Consider the following 16,278-nt stretch of genomic DNA (forward strand, 5'->3'; position numbering starts at 1 on the left):
TTAATCGATGTCACATGTTTATTTTATCCAAATTGTTGCTTGATGAGATATTTATTAAATTAAAGCAATCACATAACAATATAATAAGGATAACATGCATGTGCGTGTGTGTGTGTATATATATATATATGTATGTCCAAATTTGTTGGGAGGCTTTCTTTCAAATGTTGTTGATTCATGTCATGGATGTTTTTAGTATGTATTTCTTTGTATCAAATTTCTACAAGGGGTATTAATAATTAATTAATGTGTTCAAGATTATTGTATTATTTGTAAGTTGTGATTAATAGATGTCACATGCTTATTTTATCCAAATTGTTGTTTGATGAGATATTTATTAAATTAAAGCAATCACAAAACAATATAATAAGGGAAGTAGAGTTAGAAGATACCGAATTTTAGCGAGAAAATTCAATTAAAAAAATCTCAAGAATCTTCACGTTGTTTCAAGCGAAGCAATCAACCATGTATAACTTCGACTCAGGCTCACACCCCTTCACTCTACCAAGACCCAATTTGCTGAAGGTATCTGCCTTTGCGACTCTTCCAACAGCTCTCGACTTCAGTCTCTAGCCAAAAAGAGAAACCAAACTGGAAAATGATTTAAGTTAATTTTTTGGTCTACAAGACTGTAAACGGTTGCGTTGAGTGCAACCGGTTTTGCTTAGCCGATTGGGCGACCGACTTAGTATAGACTGAGAGTTATTATTAAAAAGACAAATTTAAAAACAATCGAGCATAACCGGTTGTGTAGAACGCGACTAGTTCCGAAACAACAATTTATTTTCCTAAAAACCAGTTCTTTGAAAATTATTATAAATGCTTAAGTCATGACTGTATCAAAGTGTAGACAAGATCAATATGTTTTATTTGATAACTAAATTTGTTGTACAATGTTTCATATATATATATATATATATTCTACTTTTAGATTTAAGTTACAAATATGATTGCGACTTTTTTATTTATTTATATGAATTTAACAACAAAAATATAAAATAAAAACAATTTTGAAAGATATTTTGTAGAGTAACTTTAGAATTCTCATTGCCGACATAAATTTTGCTTTCACTGATCAACTGTATATATAAATACTTTATAGTCTCGCTTATTAAAATTGGCCGCGTTGATTTTTTTGCATAATGATTTTTAGAACACAATTTAGTCAATCCATGGTGAGTTCAGTGGGCTAACTAGAAAAAATTGCCGTCTCTTTATTAGAGGACTATAAAGGAAATTTTTTTATGTAAGTTCTAAATCTAATTAATTCCCACTCATCTTGATTTGGAACATTTTTAACGTTGTTTTCAATTATATTTTTGTCCACTTAAATAATTAATTATCAATTTATCTGCATTATAAACATATCTTTCAAACTAACTCTGACCCACTCTGCAGACAGCCATACCCCATCTTCGCTCTTGATAATGGCACTTATAATCAATCAATAAAGCAAAACAGAATATGACCAGTCAAGTAGAAGAGAAAAATCCTCGGAAAAAATATATTAAATGAATGAATGAAAGGCAATGAATGGCAGATTTGAACACGGGGTGTATTTGTTTAGGGAACTGAATGCTTTACTGATTACCTAACTTAGTAATGTCTTATACTTAACAAATTCAACTATACATGATTATAACTATTACTTTGACTTAGTATGGCTCTATTTTGATTCTATGTATATGTAGTTGTACCAATAACTTAACATAATCATAATAATCAATAATTTTTCGGTCACTGTTTTCCACTCTTAAAAGCTTCTCCTGCTATTTCTATGGTTGCTGTTTTCCACTCTTAAAAGCTTCTCCTGCTATATCTATTGAGCAATTCTAAAGTAGATATGATTGTCACGCGCTTTTTCTTAATTTTTTTTTTAAGGTGTGAAGAATCAATCCTAAATTCAATATCAGATTCGGTTGATTCGGTAATTATCAAACGTGTGAAGAAATTTTTTATTGACCGGTGTGCAAGACATCATTTTGTGTATATATATACATGCGATTTACATATGCGCATATACGCCTAACCCCAACTCCCATGATCCTATATGTTTTTTTAATGCAATGGCTATGTTTGGTATCACCCAATCAGATATTCAATTTGCGGCGCGAATCACCTGCTGTGCAATTCTCAGACTCTTTCCTACAATAAGCAGTAAATGGTCTTAGTTTGGACATATTTTACTTCACTTAATAGACACTAACACTGTGTTAGGCAATTGCACCACTATTCATAAGTAACATTTCAGCATCATTTTTAAGTAACGTCACAGAAGTAATATCACATAGTCTAAAAAGTAACATTACCATCATTTATAAGTATCTTTCACCCTCAAAACGTGGTGATATTATTTTTTAGATTATGTGATATTACTTTTAAATTTCTGTGATGTTACTTATAAATGGTGATCATATTACTTTTTAGACTATTTTTACATTTCACCACCATTTATAAGTAATATCACAAAATCTAAAAAGTAACATCACCGTTTGTAAAAAAAAATATCATCACTCTTAATTTCAAATAATAATATTAATGATACGTTGAATTGAGTTATGTTTATATGTGACATTATTTTTAGATTATGTGATGTACTTATAAATTAATTGTAGTGAAATGTTTCTTATAAATAGTAGTATAATTGGCCAAATACGATTCACAGCTGATTGATTCAACCAACTTTACCCACACCGACAACGCATTCTTACAACTAGTTCTTTATTTAGGTGTGGGTCCCATCAATGTAAGGGCCTTGTTGTTTTCCTACTTTTGAGTTTCTCCTTCCGCTCGTTTTTATGAGCTCTGATTTGTTTGATCTTTTCTTAATCATAGATTCAAGGGCCTGTTAGGCTGCTAGCTCCAAGCCTCCATCGCATATTTTATTCTTTTTAATATATATATTGCATATATATATATATACACAACTAATACGCGAGACATCATTTGCTGTGTGTGTTTGAGAAAAAAATAATAATAATAAAATAAAATTGGCTGTGTGTGTATATATAAAAATATATATACATAAAGTCATTTTACATGTTGCACACGCATACCTGCTCCAACTCTGGTGGACAGTCGAATCTATGGGGAGCAAGGCTGCTTCTTCAGTTGTCCAAGACTTTTGTCAGACTCACACACCTACGGAATATAACTTTATATCCTAAGAATACTCTAGACACATAAATTAACATGTCACACATTTATGTAAAACTCAATAAATTAATGCTTGCTAAACATAGCCCGCATAATCCATTGACAGGCTTCATATTTTTTATTTTATTTTTTATCCTAAGAATATTCTAGAGACATAAATTAACATGTCACACATTTATGTAAAACTCAATAAATTAATGCTTGCTAAACATAGCCCTCATAATCCATTGACGGGCTTCTTCATTTTTTTTTTTTTTTTAGTCTACAAGTTGAGATGGGACTTCACCTTACCTTTAAATTTAGCAGACTCTGTCTGTACCGCAACACTTGAACTAAAGGTCAAAAGTGCGGAAAAAAACAAAAAAAAAAAAAAAACTCCTATCTCAAAATTACTAACCCACCATTACTCTTGAAATATCTCAAAATTATTGTTATTATTATTAGGGCTAATTAAATAAAATAAAAATCACGGTAATTTCAACTTTTAATCGTGAACTCTCAATTTATTTTAAAAAAATTTTTATATTTTAAAAAGTGATCACATTGCCCTTAAACCCGCAACTGATACATTAAATTGATTGTGAAATATTGAATTTGCCCTTATTATTTAATGTTAAATTAAAACTTAAAAATTATTTTTTTAATGACAATTTTACCCTGTTCATGATCTAATCCAAATGAACAATGACGCTGTTTTTTCACCAAACAATTTCCTTCATCCTTTGATTTCAGGCATAACTCATATATATATATATATATATATATATATGGTGGAAATTGGATCTTGCTATAGATATCAATCTAACTCATTTGAAACCCTAAAAATAACAACGACGACATTTTCAACTTTGCAAACTAACGCGATGCTTCACTACCTTCAAAGGAGTTGGACTCCAACTTCGTAGAATTGGAGTCGCTGGTAAACGACAACATGAATGAATTCGCCGCTTGTATCATGGTCTCCTTTCTCTCGACGGATTCGTTTTTAACCAACTGGCCGGTGATGGTTGTGAGGTAGAGGAGGCAAGCTTTGAATCGGAGTGGGACAGTAAACCTTCAAAATCGAACCATGTTTATCCTCCACTGTGTGATGATTGACCGTCGCTTGAATGAATGGCTCAAATTCTAGGGTTTTGTGTTGTTGTTGATCGAGGAGGAAGAGGAAAAACACGACCTCTTTGAAAACGGGCGTGACCGGTTCTGGTCCGATCAAGCAACGAATTGAACTTCTTGAACTTGTTGACGCGACTGCTTTGTTATCTGCATCGCCGCAGTTCATGGCGCCAACACAGTGACCTTGGTCGCCATGCTTGCACCAACGATCTTCAAAGACTCAACCTTAATTTCTCACCAATCGCAACACCAAACCCAAATCAATCAACATGGTCACTCCTTCTCTCAACACCCTTATACCATCCTCCATCTCCACCATCAGATTCCTATGTAGCTAGCTACGGCAGTAGAATCCTCTCTAGCTACCACGGCGCCACACCCGCCTCCTCTCCATCTCCTTTGCCGATCAATCCCTCTTATAATTCATACATATATATATATTGATAATATGCATATAAGTTACTTTGTTAGGGATATTTGTGACGTCGTTACAGAACCATCACTTGGTCTGGTGATGGGTTTGTTTTAGAGAGAGAGAAATGGGTGAGAATTTGAGAGAGAGAGAGATGGGTAACGAAGAAGACAAAGGTATTTTTATAATTTTACAAAAAATAATTTTTAGTCTTAAATCTATCATTAAATAGTAAGGTTAATTTTGTCATTTCAAAATTTGATTAATGGGTCGAGTATGAATATTGCTTTTTAAAGTGTAAGGAATTTTTTAAAATAGATTAGGGGTTTATGATTAAAATTCGAAAGTAATGAGAGTTTTATAAAATTAGCCCATATTATTATTGTTTTTGGTATTGTTACCAGAGTAAAAATATACACTTCATATATTTTATACATTTTATATGTAGTATTAAATTAATAAGTGAGGGTAAATAGGTAACTTCGATCTGGATGTTGAAAATTGATATCCGGTCACTGAAAAAAGGTCACAATGCAACTTTGTGATAGTTTAGGGGCTGATATGTACCAATCAATTTTGCAAATTTGAAATAGTTTTAAATCTATTAATGTTTTGTTTTTTTTTTTTTTTTTTTTTTTCTTTGGTAAATAGTAGGGCAAACATATACACTTTTTGATTGATTGTTTGTGTTGCAATTGGTTATCATTTGAAGATACATTAAACCACACATCAAATTGAAGATACTCCAAATAGATTATAGTAATAATTGAACAATGTTATGATTGAGTTGCGTTCTCACGTGTAACGTTGTATAAAAAAAACTTAATTAATGAACATGTGTTCTTCCTAAGTTCCTTTATCATGATTCATGACAACATTTTTTATTTTTATTTTTGTAATCATTGTAGGGCAATGAATGACATGATTGTGTTTTACATTGATGGCCTAAAACGTTTAGACCAAAGATGAATTCATGTCATGATTTCGATTCCACTGGAAATCAAAGTGCAATGAATGTGAGCGTCCACTGAGTACTACTCCCTCCATTTTATAAAAAAAAAAATATTTTATTTAGAGAATCGTGACTCAAGAATATGGCAGTTTTAGGACAGTAATTGTAGGGCAAGAAATGACTTGATTGTGTTTTACATTAATGGCCTAAAACGTTTAGACCAAAGATGAATGAGGAGTGTTAATTACAGTCTATTTACAGTTGCAAATGGGATTGATTAGTTTTAAATGCATTATTTATTTATGTTTTTATTTTTATGAGACTCTACAAATATTACTTTTTTAGACAAAAATACCCTTTTGAATTATTTAGCCTTTCTTTCTTATCTAAAGAGAGGAGAGTGAGCAAATAATCCATGTATAAGATAGATTCTGAGATTTTAAAAAATATATATATACACAAATTTAGTTTCATATACATAATTTTTTTTTTTTTTTCACAACTATCTTTGGTGAATGAATTATTTCTTTTTCTTTTATTTCCTTTTCTTTTAAAAATCTATTTATACAAGGATAGTTGTAAAAAAAAGAAAAACAAAAAGAAATATATATATAGGAAAAAACAAAAAAGGAAAGAATTTATTCACTCAAGGATGGGTGTAAGAAAAAATATATAATCGACCTCAGAATCCATCTTATACGATTTTTTTCTAGCTCTTTTTTTTATTTTTTTTTATTTTTACTCTTTTATTTAATTTTTTCTCCTTCCTTTTATTTTTTTCGAATCCATCAATATCTTGTGAATGAATTATTCTATCTATATTTTTTTTCCCTTTTCAAAATCCATTCACATAACACTAGTTACATATATACACACACATACTAGATTAAAAGAGGAGATAAGAAGAAAGATTAGATAATTTAAAAGAGTATTTTTGTCTAAAAAAAAATAATGTTTGTAGAGTTCATAAAAATAAAAACTCAAATAATTATTGTATTTAAAACTAACTAATTTTAACTACGACTGTTCTCCCCAAGATGAATTCATGTCATGATTTCAATTCCACTGGAAATCAAAGTGCAATGAATGTGATTGTCCACTAAGTATTACGTTTCAATATTAAGCCACATGACAGATTTAGGGCATGCCTAATTTTTGCAATAATACAATGGAATGTTAGGTAGCTTTCGTTTCTCTTGCTTCGGAACGGTTGATGTAACACAACATTCATTCATCCATTCCACACAGGTAAGAGCAAATGAATTTGAATTGTTGTTGGTTGTCGACCACCGACAATTTTAACCCATTCCAATTCAACGGGAAATTAATATAAAAATTGGCTTAAAAACCATATTATATATCCTTGACTCATTATCAAATCCAGGGAAAAAAAGGTGATTTGGATTTCATCAACTTTAATGTAAATTTTTTTAAGACTTTTAGAGATCTCATTCAAATGTGAATACTTTTTGTTATAAAAATTGAATTTTAATTTATAACAAAGTCTTCTCAATCTCAAAAGGCGTGGCCAAAGGGGTAACACGTTCAAGTGGACCAAACATCTAAATTCAGACAGTTAAGCAACAACCGAGCATAAAATCATATAGCAACAACGGAGCATAAAATCATAGTATATGATTTTATTATATGATTATATTATGATTTTTATACACAGTGTTGCTTCGGGAATTTAGATTTTTGCATATGTGTGTGTGGTTCTTTTGGTCACGCTTTTCAAGATTGAGAAGATTTTTTCAAGATTGAGAAGATTTTTGTACCCACCGTAAGTGCCCTTGTATATGTATTCCTCCTATTACTATATCAGCTTATGTCTTTTGACCCGAATATTAAAAAATAAGGATAAATTACATTTACTCCCTACAAGATTTGTCATAATTATAACAATATACAAGTTAACTTTTTTTTGAACAATAACACTCCTTTAAATTTGATAAAATTAATAAAGACACCTGTTACACAAGCTAAAATGACATTATTGCCATTAAATCATAGAATTACCTTTGTTACCTTTCGAATCATTTTAATGAACCAATTTAGCCCTCTCAGTCACTGGAGCTGAGGACCCGCCCCGCCCCCCAAACCATTGCATGTATATACACACCCCCACACAAGTTTGTATATACACAACACATGTATTATAGGCATACACATGCATACACACATACTGCTCCAAAATCGATTTTATAGATCACAGGCTTCACAGCCAACCACTAACCCCCCGTCTATAGCTACCATAACACCGAATGGTGAGTGCATCAAGTGAGACAAGCTCAACGTCACTTCCTCGAGGGTGGCGTGGGTCGGATAAAATTTTGGTCGTTGTCAAAATTGACATTCAAAGGGACACTATGTTCATACTTTTAAATGTTATGAATTTTATAAGCATATTAAATAGTATGGTGTACTTTACACATTTTTTATACAGGCAATTTATTTATTTATATTATAGTTTATCCATAATAATAATAATAATAATAATAATAAACTAAGAATTTGGGTGGGTACCGCTAAAATTTACATACCAGAATTTTTGCCAAAAAATTGACAAAACAAAAGCTGATTCAATAGCTGCTTCAACAGGTGCAATAGCTATTAGGAAAAAAAAAAAAAAAAAAAAGGGTAAGTAGCAATAGGTGTAAAGAAATTCCAAAGATAGTTCATTTTATTTGACGTCTTAAAAAATAAAAAGAATAAAAACGTTAATAAATTTATACTAACAGCACTCAAATAAGCTCAAGACACATGAACAACTTTCAATATTGAAATAAATTAGGGTTTAGGGCCCAATATTAAAATATAACAACTTTCAATAATGTCAGTTTACCCCATAAAAAACATGCTTATATATTCCTTGACGTGACCCTCCAGTTATTGATGGACATTGGAATCGGCTTTTTTCTTTTCTTTTCTTTTCTTTTCTTTTCTTTTTTTTTTTTTTTTTTTTTTTCTGAGTTGAACATGGATCTAATATGAGTTTGCTTCAATTTTTTTTACAAATAATAATAATAAAAAATAAAAAAATAAAAAAATAAATATACTCTCCCAAGGAACTAATGAATAAGATGTAGTTTTTTCCCCAAACTATGTTTTATGACCCAGAGCTCATGACCGGAAATATTAATACGTCTAGGACAATTTAAAAGAATTTTGTACTATTGTAATGTTATTTTTTAAAATTTAATTCACCACTTCAAAAAAAAAAAAAAAGAATAAATAAAGGATAAATTGCACTCACACCCCATGAAGTTTGGGTCATTGTCTCTCAGTAGACGGTCAACGTACTTATTTATATTGACATCCCTTGAGATTTCAAAAGTTTACATACACGCCTCTCTACCCAAAAAAATGACCATTTAAACCTTTGACTTGGTTAACAAATAGTAAATTACTAATATAACCCTGAAATTTAAGTTTTAAAGGACCAAAATAACTTTCAATTTTCAATCCCATACCTTCATTCCATACCTTTCTGTAACTATACACCACCCACCATCCCAAACCCCTTCATCCCATACCCTCTCTCACCATACGTCGCCCACCATTGCGAACCAAATAAACTCACCATTACCACCAACAATCAAAACCACCACCATCACAACCATCGACGCGCACACACCCACCACCACAACCACTGCCGCGCATACACACACCCACCACCAAGCCGAACCTAAGACGAACCCACCACAACCACACTGTCACCCACAATCACCATCGCCACACACCACCACAACCACCGCCGCACCCACACACACCACCAAGCCGAACCCATCACAACCACCGCCGCACCCACACACCACCAAGCCGAACCCATTCTTGCTCAAGGTTGGACTTGCCCAAATGCTTCGCGGCAGATCAAATTGTCAAAGTCACCAACTTCGACCAGCCCAAGATCGCCGAATTCGCTGCAGCCACAACACCTGGGATAATCCACTGAGGTGGTGGGTGTGAGTGATTACAAGTTAAGGTTATTTTGATCAATTAATAGGTTCAGGGGTAAATATGTCTTTTGAAATCTCAGAGGATGTCAATGTAAATTAGTGTGTGAATTGTCCCTTGAATGACATTGATCCAAACTTTAAAAGTGTGAGTGCAATTTACCTATCAATAAATTACAGATAAAAAAAAAAAAAAATGCTAGTCAGACCAAACTCATATCATTCGTAGCGCATGTATACAAAAATTATACACTTCTGTGACATTGACTAGAAAACCAAAAAGAAAAAAGAAAAAAGAAAAAAAAGAGGTCACATACAATGGGAAAGTTGAAATATCTGATATTATAATCTTTTATTTTAATTTTAATTTTATACTAATGAAAGAGACATGTATTTTTATTTTATTCTTATGCCATAGACTTTATCTTTTATTTTTAAGTGAGGCCCATCATTTACTAAATTATTTTAATCTATAAAGATTCAATTGTTTAGACAAACCCTCTCTCACTTTCGTTAGACAAATCCTCTTTCCATATTGTTAAGCAATGTAGTTTGAAATCTTTTAACCCTAAGTGAGGTACATCATTTACTATATTATTTTAGTCTTTAAAGATCTGATTTTAAACGTGTTAGCACAAAATTTGATTGTTTTTGAGTGATTGTATATAGGAATTTGGATCTACTACCCTGATGTACTAGATGTCCTAGTGCTATCAATTCATAAAGTGTATGAACCTCACCAACAACTCCACCTCTGTGTTCATTATTTACTGCCGAGGTGGTAATTTACATATCCACCCCTAGGAATTAAAAATAAAAAAAAAAGGAGAAAAATTTTCAAAAATTAATATGCTTGTCCAAAATTGAGGTAATCCTAAATAAAAATTAAAATAGTCCCCAACTGTGAAAACAACAAAGGCAGAAAATGAGCTAAAAACATAGCAACAAATTAAGTAAAAAACTTAGCGCATGCATTTTGGTCTGTTCATATACACTTACAGTAATCAACGGAACGAGCACGGCAGCACGGTCCTTCGTCTCAACAAGACTTCATTCATGACTTAGGAGGAGGAGTTACTACTACTTGTGTATCATCAATATACAAGGGAAAAATTTGAGATTTGTATCCCCATACCAATTAATCGTCTCTTTAAATAGATACTTGACAAGCTCACAATACTCTTTTTAAAATATCTCTCTCTCTCTCTCTCTCTCTCTCTCTTAGATGATTGCATGTACTATTAAGTTTGCAGTACATCAAAACTTATGTTTTGTACTTTGTACTACCAACATGAGCTATGCTACTTCAGAATAATGGTTTGTATTTTGTACGACCAAAACGAGCCATGTGATAAAAATTGATAAATACTCGGACAATCCATTAATCCTCCCATATGTTTTGATTCTCCGGAATTGAAGTACAATGTCTTATTAGTGGGCCTCGTGTAAAGTCTAGGCATTATTATAGTGACTTGAATAATTGAATGTCCCTTGTTCGAAATAAGAAACAGTAAGATTGATCTCCTATGTTCTTGCGGTCTCAAGTTTAAAACAAAAAATAATTTTCATGTCTTATGCGTAAGTTAGTCTACTTATGTTGTAATTACGAAGGTTTGTGCATTGTGCTAGCCCCTACTTCCGATCCAGCAATTAAGAAGGCCCGTGCAATGCTATAAACCTCGAGCTGCCAAGTGTAAGGAGATGGACTCAAACATGACAACAATTACTTTGTACTAGAGCTGCAATTCGGGCGGGTTGGGCAGGCTTGGCACTCATATCGGGTTAGACCCATATAAAAAATCTTCAACCCAAACCCGCACTGAGCCCACCTCAAAAGAATTTGTGTGTAAAAAATATATCAATTAATACTACACACATAACTTGAAATGAAACCATAAGCATAAATCTCAAGCACACTACTAACTTGAAAATCACACTCTTGTGACTTAAGTATAATTATAATATATATAATATTTTCGGGTTCGGGTTTCATCCATATCAACCTAAGCCCAGCCCGAATTGAATTCGGGCTCAAAATATATAACTCAGGCCCAAATCGAAATTAGAAAAATATTACCCAAGCCCATAAAATTTCGGGCTGGGCTGGGGTTATTTCGGGCTAGGCCCGTCCAAGTTGTAACCCAACTTTATGCAAATCAACAATAATTAAGGTTAGTTCCTTTGCAATCCAAGTATATATTCCTATATCATCTTTGTTATAATCTTGTTGTGAGTTATGCAGCGGAATAAATTGTGGGAAGTTTGAGTTTTTATTTATAGAGAGGATTTAATCATGTGTTTCTCTATTCAATTTACTTTATTAAAATTATTGATTAATTAAACAATTGCATGCAAATTAAAAACGAGTAAAGTTTAGAATGACACCGGATTTTAGTGAGGAAACCAACTGAAAATCTCGAGGTTTTGTGTGTTATCCCAAGCGTAAAAAGATCCACTGTGTATAGAGTAAAGTACACCGAACTTTAACTCAGACTCGAACCCCTTCGCTCTACCAAGACTCAATCCGCTGAACATCCCTGACTTTGCAACTTCCCGTCCAACAGCTCTCCACTTCAGACTTATGCAAACGCCTTGATCCCTTCAAAGTGTGATACGAAATTCTTTTTATTGAATTTGAATTTGATGTAGAAGAAATAAGATCTGCTTTCTCTTATCGTTGTAGATGCAATCTTCAATAAATTCGAACACGATCAGAATTTGAACAATACCCTAAATTCACTCGTGTGTATATAGTGTGTATGCTATTAAAAATATCACAAAAAGGCTTTTAATGAAAATTAGAATTTTAATGCAAAAAGCCACACAAACCTAGATGAGAAAATATGTTTATATAGGTTTTCAAAACCCTAGTTATACTTGGAAAATAAGTTAATTTCGTGCATGGGTTTTTGGAAAGAAGTCTATACACAATAGGAAGTTAAAATAGAATAGAAAATAAGTTACCTAAATTTGCAGAAACACTTGAACCGATTCAGGGACCTTGAACCGGTTCAAGTTGGCTAGTATTGTTTTTGTTTTAAAAAAATGAAGCTTGACATCTTGAACCGGTTCAGCTGCTTTGAAACGGTTCAAGTTGGCCAGATCTGAACTTAAGGTTTAAACACTTAGAAAAATTTCGGCAACATGCAGTATTGAAAACCATAGATGTATGCAAGTGTCCTAACCTTCTAACTCATATTCCTAAGGTGTTGTTCTTACCTTTTCGTAGATTTCAAGCTATAAAACATGAATAACTCTTCAATTCTGCCACAACTGATCTTGAACTTGAATTTCAAACTCAGAAGTACAACTCGATCGGACTTGTTTTGACAATGATATTAGCCAATTACAAAATATATATCTCATAATCTCCCCCTTTGGCAATTTCATGACAAAACCCTAAAAACAAATTATAAGTTACCCAAGCAGAAAGGAAGATTACAAATTATTAAACACAACGGAATTTTTTCTTGAATTTTTTTCTTGAACTCATTTTTCCAATCTATCTAGATCATCACCTTGAATTGTTTGTCAACCTGTTGTCTGCACAGTAAACAAGCAAAACTACTAATAAAAGCTTAACAGAGAAGAACCAAAACAACAAAATCCCCCTTAGTTATTAAAACTCCCCCTGAATAGTATCAATTATATCTCCCCCTTTTTGGAACACAATTGACAAAGATAGACAATAAGGTGAACATATTTCATTAATATCAAAACAAGTATCAAACATAGTGACAATGTCAGCAAAAGCAAAACATAATGCATATAACTGTGTATAAACATGTAAGCACACATTATGACCAAAATAATAACAATACCCAACAAAAAATAACTGATAATTATCCAAAAGAACATCAATCATCAAAATCATCCCCGTCAAAAGGGAATGTGGTGGTCACCACATCAGAACCACCAACCCCATCATCACTGACATCCTACTCTTCATCATCCTTAGCTCTCACGGATGTCTCTAGATGTGCGGGTCTGTAAACGTCCTCTGTAGAACCACCCATTTGCTGTGCCCGAAGCATATTTGCCTTTACCTTCAGATCTCATATCTCATCCAAAATTCTCTCCAACAAAGCATTATTACTCTGAACGATGGAGGCATACATCAAGTTAGTATCATCCTTTGAGAAGTTGCCTTTTGTTATAAAGAGTTTTTCAGAATCCTCAACTTGAGAGGAGCAAAAAGCTGAAACACCTCGTGTTTTCCTTGCATTTTCTCAGGTAGACTTAGACTTGTTCAAAGCACAGAGATCTAGCTCAGTCATGAGGTTTTGATGATAAGCTCGGGGAGGAATCAAAATTATATTCTTCTTGTACAAACCAACGATTACCATTGGAAACTGAGATACATTCCTACGAGAATTTTTCTTTTAATAAGCCATCATCAATTCCATAATGGATTGTGCAATATGAATTTGCTCCCCTTTAGCAAGAAAATATAAAATATGAGCTCGCTTTAAAGTGATCTCATTTTGTTTCCCAAAATACCCAAGATTAGCTATGGTAAAATGATTAAAGAATGCCGCTTCATCTGTGAGATGACGAGTTGGAAAGAAGTAATCATACCTAGGAGATCCCAGAACACAAAGAGTGTCATGAATTTTCGGCAATTTGGGACTCAAACCTTCAATAGGCATGATATGTCCTGAGCTTCCAACCTTTCTCTTGCTTGGACCAATTGGAAGGGATTTTTTTGACAACAAGGTAGTTTACAATGTCGGCAAACCATGGCAATATTTCATGAGAAATCTGAAATAGTTGTTCATCCGAAAAGGAATCATGAACTAGAATAAAATTAGAAGATGTCTCAATGAGGATATAAGAAAGGTGGTCGACAATGACATTTTAGGAACCTTTCTTGTCCTGAATTTCAAAATTAAATTCTTGTAACAAGAGTATCTAGCGAATTAATCGGGGTTTTGTTTCTTTCTTGGCCAGCAAATGCCGTAAGGTGGCATGGTCGGAAAATACTATGACCTTAGATCCGAAAAGGTATGAGCAGAACTTGTTCAAGGCATAGACAACATCTAGCAACACTTTTTTAGTTGTGGTGTAGTTTATTTGGGCATCTGTAATGTCCCGGATTTTTCAGGATTTTTTGATTTTTGATTTTTATTTTTCGTACCTCATTTTGCGTGCCACGTGGGTCTTAAGGGTTGTTTAGGACATTTTCATAAGCTCGGGAGTTGTAGGAATGCATTTAATTTATTTTAGGTATTTTATTATTTACGGGATGATTTTAGAATTTTTTGGAGTCGGAACCGACTTTGGTGTGCTTGGATTATTCCCAGTTTTCATTATTGACTGTTATTGTATTTGGCATGTTATATATATATATGTGTGTGTGGTAAGATATTTAGAGGGAAAAGTGGGGAAGTTGAATAGCTTAAAGGGGCATTTGGGTAACTTTAACCAAAGAGGAATGAACCACAATGTGACACTTGGCATCATAAGGACCACATATGCAATTGGAAGACTTGGCCAAACACCATATTCTCTTCCATTTTCGGCCAACACCTTCCTCTCTCTAGTTTTTAATTTTCTCTTTCTTTATATTGTTATACAAACTCAAACCTTCATGCTTCTATCTAACTTTTGAGAGATCGACTTGAAGTGAGATTTTGCAAAGACTATAATAGAAGGATTGGTTCTTTACATCAAGGGCTTCCATTTGACACCACCCTTGCACCCACTAGGAGGATGATGTTTGTATGTGAGGCATTTGTTGAGGTCCTTGTTATGAGGCTTGAATGTTGGAGAGTTCTTTAAAATCACTTAAGGTTTTTAAAGGTATGGTCTTCATTTAAGGATTTTGTGAGAATGACGTTTGGAGTTATGGCCTAATGATGAGCACGACATGGTTGTTAGGTTGGATTGACAAGAGGGAATGGCTTGATCAACCACCTTCCTTATGTCAATTCCGCTCAGACAGAATGTTGGGTCAAATGTCTATGTTTTCCCTTTTCGTAGTGACTATAAGAGTAAAAGGTTGTATATTATGATGATTTGAATCGAATGAGTTTCATTAGAGATAAGTGTACTCTTATGGATGGATAGGAGATTTCATTTGAGGATATGGTAGGGATTAATCACTGTGTGTGGATTGGCGAGATTGTGATTCGACTAACTTCTTGTGACTAGTTCAATGGGTTCGTGGACTTTACTTTGTTGACTTGTACTTGTTGGTATTTTTAAGGGATATAGATGATCTTCTTGATTATGATTTTAGAAGGGATTGATTTTTCCTTTCCTAGTTTGGAGCCAAGGTGTTATTGGGCAGATTGACCTTGTTGTTAATGATGAGTTTCATAGTGATATGATTGTGTGACATGGCTTTAACAGGTGGTGGTTGGGAGATTGTGTTGTCTCTGACTTTTGTGATGAGTGACAATAAAGGATCGCTGTCTTGTACAAGGTATGCCTTTCTAACGAGCTCAATGTTTTTTGTGGTGAGATGTCATGTAGCCAATGGTTACCGAGCTTAAGTGTTGGTGCGTCGAGACATCTCGTGTGATGTCATTTTTCGTGTGATGTCATCTTTCGTGTTAGTTTGGGGGCACCATCGGAAATAGTAATTGGTAGGAGAGTTTCCTTTGAAAGGAGGGTAGATTTTGGAGATGAAATCTTTTAAGGAGGGTAGATTTTATTGTTCTGAATTTTTCAGGATTTTTTGGTAT

The 16,278-nt window shown here is 33.2% G+C and overlaps 1 long non-coding RNA gene across 1 annotated transcript; it reads right to left on the reverse strand.

Moving 5' to 3' along the window:
* Positions 1-34: 34 nt before the first annotated feature.
* On the reverse strand, positions 35-10,768 carry LOC132303448 (uncharacterized). The gene is made up of 3 exons (XR_009481227.1): positions 10,589-10,768; positions 3,057-8,243; positions 35-591 (listed from the first exon to the last, which is right to left on the reverse strand). It is a non-coding gene; the product is annotated as an uncharacterized LOC132303448 (long non-coding RNA).
* Positions 10,769-16,278: the final 5,510 nt, after the last annotated feature.

The sequence above is a fragment of the Cornus florida genome, unplaced genomic scaffold (assembly GCF_030987335.1).
Source record: "Cornus florida cultivar Cherokee Brave unplaced genomic scaffold, ASM3098733v1 CherokeeBrave_3.0.0_Hap2_Chr04, whole genome shotgun sequence".
Lineage (NCBI taxonomy): Eukaryota > Viridiplantae > Streptophyta > Magnoliopsida > Cornales > Cornaceae > Cornus > Cornus florida.